Source organism: Monodelphis domestica, chromosome 8 (assembly GCF_027887165.1).
Source record: "Monodelphis domestica isolate mMonDom1 chromosome 8, mMonDom1.pri, whole genome shotgun sequence".
NCBI classification, from domain to species: Eukaryota; Metazoa; Chordata; class Mammalia; order Didelphimorphia; family Didelphidae; genus Monodelphis; species Monodelphis domestica.
Genome location: NC_077234.1, coordinates 174,808,594 through 174,820,541, shown reverse-complemented (window position 1 = coordinate 174,820,541; position 11,948 = coordinate 174,808,594).

Sequence of the window (11,948 nt, the reverse complement as noted above, 5' to 3'; positions counted from 1 at the left end):
GGGGAGGAAAGAAGGGGTGAATTTGCATAAACAACAGAAACAGAAGAAAGAAACTACAATAGACAGCTACTACTCACCAAATGGAAGAGAGGGGGAGAGATCAGCAAACGATAAACCAGAAATCCCAGCGAATTGGATACAGGCTGTGGAAGAACTCAAAACACAACTAAGAGAGGCTGAAGACAATTGGGAAAAGAACTTAAAAATTAAGATAAGTCATCTGGAAACAGAGGCCCTTGAACTAAAACAAGAAAATAGTGTCCTGAAAGCCAAAATCATCCAGCTGGAATACGAGGCAAAGAAGATGAAAGAGGAGATAAAGAGGATGAAAGACGATCTTCAAAGAAAATCAGACCAGAAGGAAAAAGACGACCAAAAAGCCAGAGATGAAATCCAATCTTTAAGAACCAGAGTATAACAACTAGAATCAAGTGACCTCACAAGGCAGCAGGACACTATAAAACAAAACAAAAAGAATGAAAAAATTGAGGAAAATGTGAAGCATCTCATTCACAAAACAGACGATTTAGAAAACCGTTCAAGAAGAGACAATTTAAGAATAATTGGACTACCAGAAGACCACGACAAAAGAAAAATCCTGGACATAATACTAGAGGAAATTATCCAGGAAAACTGTCCCGAGATCCTAGAACAAGAGGGGAAAGTGAAGATTGAAAGAATCCACAGATCACCCCCTGTATTTAATCCCCAACTGACAACACCAAGAAATGTTATAGCCAAATTCAAAAACAATCAGATGAAAGAACAGGTATTACAAGCTGCCAAGAAGAAGCCATTCAGATACCATGGAAACACGGTGAGGATAACACAGGATCTATCTGCATCCACACTGAAGGACTGAAAGGCATGGAATACGATATTCCGGAAAGCAAGGGAACTAGGCCTACATCCAAGAATAAAATACCCATCAAAACTGACTATATTCCTAAAGGGGAAAGTATGGTCATTTAACACAACAGAAGAGTTCCAAGCATTCATAGATAAAAGACCAGACCTGAACAGAAAATTTGAAGTCCAACCACAGAACTCAACAGAATCATCAAAAGGTAATTAAAAAAGAGGGGAAAAACAACAACAACAACAACAACAAAAGTTTTTTTAAGTGACTCAATAACTTAAAATGATATGTATCCCTATAAGAAAAGAGGTCATTGGCAACTCTTAAAAACTGGTGCTATCACCTAAGCAGCTAGAAGAACTACACTCAGAGGGAACAGTGACAAACTGTATAGGATGAAAGGACAAGACATAAATAGGTATATAGATATATGCATGCATAAATACATATACATGTGTATATATATATATACATGACTAAAGCTAAAAAAGAAAAGAGGTTATGAATAAAAGAAATGGGAAAAGAAACAAAAGGGGGTAAATTTATATGTCACAAAGAAGCTCATAGCGGGAGGGGGGAGAACATCGATACACTGGAAGGGTAAAGAGGTTGGAGATAGGAAATACTCAACTCTTACGTACTTTGAAACTGACTCAAAGAGGGAAGAACAATCCAATCCATTGGGGAAGAGAATAGATTTGCGCCCTATAGGGGAGTAGAAGGGTAAAAAACAGACTGGTGGGGAGGAAAGCAGTACAAGGGAGGGAGAAGGTGGGGGGGAAATTTTAAAAAGACTACAGGGGAAAATAAGGGAGGGAATAAGAAGGGAGGGGGGTAGAAAGGGAAATACAAGGGGGACTGATTTAAAGTAAATCACTGGAATAAAAGGTAGAGCTGAAGAAGAAAGGTCAGAATTAGGCAAGGATATCAAAATGCCAGGGAGTCCACAAGTGACAGTCATAACGTTGAACGTGAATGGGATGAACTCACCCATAAAATGTAGATGAATAGCAGAATGGATTAGAATCAAAAACCCTACCTTATGTTGTCTCCAAGAAACACACCGAGGCGGGTAGACACCCACAAGGTCAGAATTAAAGGATGGAGTAAGACCTTCTGGGCATCAACTGACAGAAAGAAGGCAGGAGTGGCAATCATGATATCTGATAAAGCCAAAGCAAAAACAGACCTGATCAAAAGGGATAGGGAAGGTAATTATATTTTGTTAAAAGGGACTTTAGATAATGAGGAAATATCACTAATCAACATGTATGCACCAAATAATATAGCACCCAAATTTCTAATGGAGAAACTAGGAGAATTGAAGGAAGAAATAGACAGTAAAACCATATTAGTGGGAGACTTGAACCAACCATTATCAAATTTAGATAAATCAAATCAAAAAATAAATAAGAAAGAGGTAAAAGAAGTGAATGAAATCTTAGAAAAATTAGAATTAATAGACATATGAAGAAAAATAAATAGGGATAAAAAGGAATACACCTTCTCAGCACCACATGGCACATTCACAAAAATTGACCATACATTAGGTCACAGAAACATAGCACACAAATGCAGAAAAGCAGAAATAATAAATGCAGCCTTTTCAGACCACAAGGCAATAAAAATAATGATCAGTAAAGGTACATGGAAAACCAAATCAAAAACTAATTGGAAATTAAACAATATGATACTCCAAAATCATTTAGTTAGAGAAGAAATCATAGAAACAATTAATACTTTCATCGAGGAAAATGACAATGGCGAGACATCCTTTCAAACCTTTTGGGATGCAGCCAAAGCAGTAATCAAAGGTAAATTCATATCCCTGAGTGCATATATCAACAAACTAGGGAGAGCAGAGATCAATCAATTGGCAATGCAAATAAAAAAACTCAAAAGTGATCAAATTAAAAACCCCCAGCAGAAAACCAAACTAGAAATCCTAAAAATTAAGGGAGAAATTAATAAAATCGAAAGTGATTGAACTATTGATTTGATAAATAAAACAAGAAGCTGGTACTTTGAAAAAACAAACAAAATAGACAAAGTACTGGTCAATCTAATTAAAAAAAGGAAGGAAGAAAAGCAAATTAACAGCATCAAAGATGAAAAGGGGGACATCACCTCTGATGAAGAGGAAATTAAGGCGATCATTAAAAATTATTTTGCCCAATTATATGGCAGTAAATATACCAATTTAAGTGATATGGATGAATATATAAAAAAATACAAACTGCCTAGACTAACAGAAGAAGAAATAGAATTCTTAAATAATCCCATATCAGAAAACGAAATCCAACAGGCCATCAAAGAACTTCCTAAGAAAAAATCCCCAGGGCCTGATGGATTCACCAGTTAATTCTATCAAACATTCAGAGAACAGTTAATCCCAACACTATACAAACTATTTGACATAATAAGCAAAGAGGGAGTTCTACCAAACTCCTTTTATGACACAAACATGGTACTGATTCCAAAACCAGGCAGGTCAAAAACAGAGAAAGAAAACTATAGACCAATCTCCCTAATGAATATAGATGCAAAAATCTTAAATAGGATACTAGCAAAAAGACTCCAGCAAGTGATCAGAAGGGTCATCCACCATGATCAAGTAGGATTTATACCAGGGATGCAGGGCTGGTTCAATATTAGGAAAACCATCCACATAATTGACCACATCAACAAACAAACCAACAAGAACCACATGATTATCTCAATAGATGCAGAAAAAGCCTTTGATAAAATACAACACCCATTCCTATTAAAAACACTAGAAAGCATAGGAATAGAAGGGTCATTCCTAAAAATAATAAACAGTATATATCTAAAACCATCAGCTAATATCATCTGCAATGGGGATAAACTAGATGCATTCCCAATAAGATTAGGAGTGAAACAAGGATGCCCATTATCACCTCTATTATTTGACATTGTACTAGAAACACTATCAGTAGCAATTAGAGAAGAAAAAGAAGTTGAAGGCATCAAAATAGGCAAGGAGGAGACCAAGTTATCACTCTTTGCAGATGACATGATGGTCTACTTACAGAATCCTAGAGATTCAACCAAAAAGCTAATTGAAATAATCAACAACTTTAGCAAAGTTGCAGGATACAAAATAAACCCACATAAGTCATCAGCTTTTCTATATATCTCCAACACAGCTCAGCAGCAAAAACTAGAAAGAGAAATCCCATTCAAAATCACCTTAGACAAAATAAAATACCTAGGAATCTATCTCCTGAGACAAACACAGGAACTATATGAACACAACTACAAAACACTCGCCACACAACTAAAACTAGACTTGAGCAATTGGAAAAACATTAACTGCTCATGGATAGGACAAGCCAATATAATAAAAATGACCATCCTACCCAAACTTATTCATCTATTTAGTGCCATACCCATGAAACTCCCAAAATATTTCTTTACTGATTTAGAAAAAACCATAACAAAGTTCATTTGGAATAATAAAAGATCAAGGATATCCAGGGAAATAATGAAAAAAAAAACACAAATGAGGGGGGCCTTGTAGTCCCAGACCTCAAACTATATTACAAAGCAGCAGTCATCAAAACAATTTGGTACTGGCTAAGAGACAGAAAGGAGGATCAGTGGAATAGACTGGGGGCAGGCGACCTCAGCAAGACAGTATATGATAAACCGAAAGATCCCAGGTTTTGGGACAAAAATCCACTATTCGATAAAAAACTGCTGGGAAAATTGGAAGACAGTGTGAGAGAGATTAGGAATTGATCAACACCTCACACCCTACACCAAGATAAATTCAAAATGGGTGAAAGACTTAAACATAAAGAAGGAAACCATAAGTAAATTGGGTAAACACAGAATAGTATACATGTCAGACCTTTGGGAGGGCAAAGACTTTAAAACCAAGCAAGACATAGCAAGAATCACAAAATGTAAAATAAATAATTTCAATAAATAACATCAAATTAAAAAGCTTTTGTACAAACAAAACCAATGTAACTAAAATCAGAAGGAAAACAACAAATTGGGAAAAAATTTTCATAAAAACCTCTGACAAAGGTTTAATTACTCAAATTTATAAAGAGCTAAATCAATTGTACAAAAAAATCAAGCCATTCCCCAATTGATAAATGGGCAAGGGACATGGATAGGCAGTTTTCAGATAAAGAAATCAAAACTATTAATAAGTACATGAAGAAGTGTTCTAAATGTCATATAATCAGAGAGATGCAAATCAAAACAACTCTGAGATATCACCTCACACCTAGCAGATTGGCTAACATGACAGCTATGGAAAGTAATGAATGCTGGAGGGGATGAGGCAAAGTAGGGACATTAATTCATTGCTGGTGGAGTTGTGAACTGATCCAACCATTCTGGAGGGCAATTTGGAACTATACCCAAAGTGCTACAAAAGAATATCTACCCTTTGATCCAGCCATAGCACTGCTGGGTTTGTACCCCAAAGAGATAATGGACAAAAAGACTTGTACAAGAATATTCATAGCTGCACTCTTTGTGGTGGCCAAAAATTGGAAAACAAGGGGATGCCCATCAATTGGGGAATGGCTGAGCAAATTGTGGTATATGTTGGTGATGGAATATTATTGTGCTAAAAGGAATAATAAAGTGGAGGAATTCCATGGAGACTGGAACAACCTCCAGGAAGTGATGCAGAGCAAAAGGAGCAGAACCAGGAGAACATTGTACACAGAGACTAATACACTGTGGTATAATTGAACGGTGTAATGTCCCTGAACAATCTGCAGGGATCTAGGAGAAAAAACACTATCCATAAGCAGAGGACAAACTGTGGGAGTGGAAACACTGAGGAAAAGCAACTGCCTGACTACAGCGGTTGAGGGGACATGACAGAGGAGCGACTCTAAATGAAACTCTAATGTAAATATTAACAACATGGCAATGGGTTCAAATCAAGAACACATGTGATACCCAGTGGAATCACCCATCGGCTATGGGGGGTGGGGGGGAGGAAAAGAAAATGATCTTTGTCTTTAATGAATAATGCATGGAAATGATCAAATAAAATACTATAAAATTTAAAAAAAATCGCAAGTAAGAAAATGACTGCCTAAAAAGTAGAATTGGATAAATAGAAACTGACTCTGTAACACAACAGGAAACAATAGAACAAATTCATATGAATAAAAAGGGGCATGAACTCACTGACTTGCAGGAAAGGCCTTCTCTTTGGCATTAGATTGTGAGCTTTTAGGGAGTAGGCTATTCAGTCTCGTTGGGTTGCTTACTTCAGCTTGCTCTCACACTGGGTTCTCAAAGGCTCACACCATCCTGTGATTAAGCTCTAATTGTCTCTGTATTCTAGAAATAACTTTTTGAGAGGCGAGATAGTCCTCATATCCATCGTTACAACTCCTAAGACCCCAGCAATGTATTCTATTTGCTCAAACTAGTCACTTGAAATAATTATACTTTTAGTTCTGAAACATAACTATTTACTTAGCAGTAAGGCAAGAGGAATAATGATGATGTCACAGGTACTCATATATTAAAGCCAGTGAATGATAAAACATAACAACATTGATCATAATGTACTCATTAAGTAAGAGTGAATACATATTTAACCCTGGTAAGAATAGAAAAGAGATGGAGGAAAACCTTTGTGCCCTGGGTTCCTCTCAACTCTGGACTGCAAGCTTTGATATGATTTGTGCCCCTTCAGGAATATATCTGCTCCATTAAAACCATTTTTTGGGCTAATTGTTCATCTATTTGCTCTCTCTGCTCTCCAATTGGACTAATCTTTTTTTCCTTCTATACTTGAAGTGTTACAACATTTATGTGCTCTTTCGATTTATAATCACCCTTAAAAGGGGGCCTCAAAAAGTGTTAACCAGATAGTAGTTACCCTTTAGTCAGAAAAATGCAGAGTTCAACCTACTGGTTGTCTCAGGGCACTATGGATCAGCCCTTCTTTCACCAGGATGCTGTTGTGAATCTTCCTTCATGAAAGGTAGGTAGGTATATGGTTTTTAAGTATTATATAGGTTTTTTCCCCACCATTCCTTTTAGCCCTTAATTGTATATATTACAAGTGTTTTTACTGACCTTATTTTTACACTGGTATCATAAGTATCAGGGAATATGTTTACTTAATTTAGAGAATTTTGTCAAGTTCTTCATCAAAATTGTTTTCCTTTCCAAATCCTACAGGAGATATTAAAATATGTGTTTCAGTAATCTTCAATGGTGGTCTGCTTACATTCATCATGAAGACATGTTTTATGAAATCATGCTTTTCATTGTTTTTGGGGGACATAATGAAACCAATCTAAATGGTGTCTTTGGCATGATTCTAGAGACCCTGTGAATATTCCTTTCAATTACCCACAAGTCCTCCCTCCCCTTTTTTTAGTCTTCTGATTTCATTTAAAATGAGTGTCCCTATGGGCGTGATTAAGTTCCTTCATTAGTATCAATTTCTAAGTTGTTGGACAAATATTGTGCATTGAATATCCACAAAAAAATAAAATGAAATAAAAAGTACCCACAATTAAATCTGTGATTGTAGATGATTTAAGAATGGTGGATATTACACTATTTTCCTCTTTTTCACCCAAGGCCAGTGTTGCTGTAGAAGGGAAAGGGGACTGCAGAGACCTGAGACCCATTTTGTATTTTTATGCAGTTCATTGGTTGCTGTATCCAAAGTATTCATTGGCTAGCCTTCTGGGACTGAGCCTTTCTGCCCTCAAGCCAGGCTGGTCCTCTGCCAGCAGACATAGTCTGTCTCTGGCTGTGGACTCAAAAAGCTTTTCCTGTTTGATAGCTAAAGCCAGAGCCTGTGCTCTTTTGGCATAGCCTTCAAGGACCAGAGGCTCCCTTCAAAGCATCCTGAGGCATCAGAGCAAGACTATGTTGTGGAAGAGGGGGAAAAGAGCACCCGAACAGAAGATGGCATATGAAATTGAAACAGTGAAAGATGAGACCTACTTTTTTAAATTAATAGCCAGATATTTTTTACTTTTAAGTCAATTTTGGAAAGAGAAAGAAAAATTATTAAAACAATTCTCATAAGCTGATTAAAAAAATCTTTACCTTTTGTTTTAGAATTGATGCTGTGTATTGCTCCAAGGCAGAAGAGTGGTAAGGACCAGGCAATAGGAGGTAAATGACTTGCCCAAAGTCACATAGCTAGAATGCGTCTGAGGACAGATTTGAACCCAAGACCTTCCATCTCTAGTCCTGGTTCTCAATAAACTGAACCTCTTATCTGTCCTCTCATAAGCTGGTTTTTTAAGGATTGCATGAATTTACTATGTTTAACTTAAAGACTTCACAATGACCTCTCTTTCTTCCCCATTTATATCTCTATGCATGTATTCACACATCTAGCTGAACTACCTCATAATATGACTTGCCATTATGGAGATTCAGGAATACTAAAGTTCAAACAAGTCTCTTGAACCATAAAATCTGCCTACATAGCATGCTTGGTTTATTGGTTCTACTCTGCAGCTCCAATAATATAAAGAGGTTCTAATAGATTGATGGACACTTGCTGGAACTTTACTACAATGCTACGCATTATGGAGAGGAATTCAACATTAGGTGGGTCCCACTTGAAATCCATCCAAGGTGGATTAGTACCCACAAAGCATTTCTAGATGAGGTGATCCCATGTGTCAGAATATACATGCCAGAAACTGCTGCTTCCCCTGCCCACACATCAGTCACCACAGCCAGGTGATCCTAATTATCTGCTCCCACCTGTAGGACTCGGCTAATCGTGCTCGGATTCATTCCTACCACAACAAAAGCAAGAAAAGTAATCAGACGGCTTTATTTGTTTAGGATTTCAAATAGCAGGACATTGGATCTGGATTTGACCCTGTCTTTTTAGCCAAGCCCTGCTGCCCCATGACCCCCTCACAGTCATGACCTTCCACCGGTTTGGCCATTTGATCCATCGTTTTCCTTTATCTCTCCTTTACCTGCTTGCTGGCTTTTGTGGCTATGCCAAGTAGGCTTCCTGTTGGGCTATTCAGGATCTGATTCCTTTGCTGCTCAGCCTCATTGCTAGAGTTTCTGATCCTGATGGATTCATTCTGTCTCTAGTTTCCAGATTTCTTGATTCACCTGATCCTTGCTGACCGTTGGACCATTTAGGTTTTGAGTTTCCTTCAACTTCTGGTCCAACATCTGTCTCCAATGTGCAGGTGGCCACAGAGTCATATTGAGATGGTCTGGAGAACTGGCTTCAAAGCCAAGAACTTGGCTTTAAGTTTTGCATCTGATACATACTTATTGTTTCACCCTGGTGAAGTGCCTTCATTTCTCAGTGTTCCAGGCAATTCTCCAAGACTAAGTACCAAAGAAGGTTCTAACTTGCACTGTAGAGAAAGTTTATTGTTGTCATTTGTCTTTCATTTTCTAAGAGGACCAATGACATCACAAAGATGATGTTTTGCATGTGAGTTAGATTTAACAAAGTCGTCAGCCTCACTCTCTCTTTCAGCCATCAAAGTCCAGTAGCAGGACAAAAGTCAAGATGGCTTCTGATGGCTGGGAGGCAGGGAATAACCTTGGCATTTTCAATTACTCTTCCTTGAGTTCCTCGTGCCATTAAATCATAGATCTAGTTTCTATCCCTATGAATATATATGTACAAACACATATATCCTTATTTATATAGATCTCTAGAATTTTATATATACCATACATGCATATGACATAAAGTAATATCTCATTTATCTGGCAATATTGATGTGTCAGAAGTTGATTAATTTTGGAAATCAGAGCATTAATAATAATAACAATAATATTTATGTAAGTTGTTCCCAAAGTCCTAGTATGATTTTAAGTTATTAATCCCATTTTTATATATTTAATATAAATTAATATTTAAGTTACTAAACTTAAAATTGTACTAAGGATTCTAACCCCATTTTTATATATTTAATATAAATTAATATTTAAGTTACTAAACTTAAAATTGTACTAAGGATTCTAGAATATTTCCTGTAAATTTGGTATTCTAAGTTGACAAAGCACTTTATACATTATATCATTGAGTCGCATTACAGCTTTGTTAATGAAGTTTTATAGGTATCATTATCCCCATTTTACAGATGAAGAAATGGAGAATTAGAGAGTTTACATGATGTACCTAGGGTCACCCAGTTATTAAATGTCAGAGGCAGGATTTGAACATTGTTCCTTCTGACTTCAAATCCTGCATTCTATTCAGGTCTAAAAGAATTCCTTGGCATAATGCTAAAGGGGGCCTCTGAGTGTTCATTGGTTTGAATTCTTGGGATGTTCTTTTTATAAATATTAGATAAGAGATAGGATTGAGAGCACTGGTGGAATAGTCAACCTTAAAAAAAGACACGATGCTTCTTAAAACTTAATGATAATCCTTGACCTTTCCTTTTAAAGCAGCCCTCGTGTTAGCAGGTTGATGATGCTAAGGGAATTTGTCCAACACATGATTGATATTTGTTCTCATTTCTATTCATGTTACTAAAGAAGTATAGGCAATCAGACAACACCTACAAAGAAATACCTTATCAGCAAGTAGAAAAATCAGCTCTTAGCTGATAGAATATTGCTGTTGCTATTTCATCCAACCTTTTAATGACCATATCTGCATTTTGGAATATACTATAACGTGATGAGTAAATTGTAGCATTTAGTGATCTATTGTTGTTGTTGCTGTCTAGTCATTTGAGTCATACCTGATTCTCTTTGAGTTTTTCTTGGCAAAAATACTGGAGCTATTTGCCATTTCTTTCTTTAGGTCATTTTACAGATGAGGAAACTGAGGTAAATAGAGTTAAGGGACTTGCCCAGGGTTATTCAGCTGGTAAGTGTCTGAGGCTGGATTTAAACTTGGAAAATTGAGTCTCCCTGATTCCAGGGCTGGAGTTCTATCCAATCTTTTACCTAGCTGCCCCTAGTTAGTGACACTTAGCACTTATTTAAAATTGGACTCATGCCTTGGATGTATTTAAAAGAGTCCCCAAACTTAAAATGGGAATTTCATTTTCTAAAACTTAGAAACATTATATGATTTTCAGAACTGAAAAATGATCAACTTATATGTCCTTTAGTGTTTATAATTATACCTCAAAATTTTAAAAGATCAGATCTCTTTTGAAGGAAGCCAACATTATAAAAAATACATTTCACACTCAAATCCTAGTCATTTTGAGTATTTTGATAGCAACCTCCAATGGGCTAAAGTTTTTCTGTGATTATCTTTGAAGAAGTCATTTGTTAGACAAAACAATAGAGCAAACAGGAGGCTTGGCAGTCCAGGGATGCTAGTAACATAGTTTGTTTCCAATTAGCCCCTTCTATTTCTTAATACATTCCCTGAATTGAAAGAAGATCTTTTTCAGACTTTTCACTCATACAGACTGCTTTATTCCTCCATGATCATTTACCATAGTGAGCTTGTTCTGTAAGCTTAAAAGTTCAATCTGTTTACATAGTTCATATGAAAAATTTAATTAAATTCCAGCTTAGATAATTGTATGCATTGTATCCCAGATTGACATTCTTCTTGCTTTTCTACCATTGGTCTGAGTTGTAGAAAAAAGTAGTATGACATAAGGAGTAGAGCACTGTACTTGGAGTCAGGGGACCTGGGTTCAAATCCTGATTTAGATACTTTCAGATGGGCAAGACAGCAAACCACACAAACTTCGATTTCCTCCTCTGATCACTATTTTTGTAAGCCCAAAGTATAGCACAGTCCTTCGTTCACATTGCTGTGTGAAAATTTGTTGAATTGAATCTATTGGAATTTAAAAATATTGACACTACCTATCTTAAAAGTTTGTTGTAAGAAAAACATTTTTGCAAACTCTAGAGCATTATATAAATGAGTCCCAATTATTGTACCATTATAGGCAAAAATGGGTTGACTTAAATTAAACAGTGAATTGATAGAGGACAAATTAATGAAAATTCCAAAAGCTATCCCTTAAATGTGGTTCTGTCCCATTCACTTCCCTGAAACTGTTTTACCCAACTTGACTTATGAGTTCCTCAGAGCTAAATTTAATGGCCTTATCTCTATATCTGCCTTGAATTTTTTTTT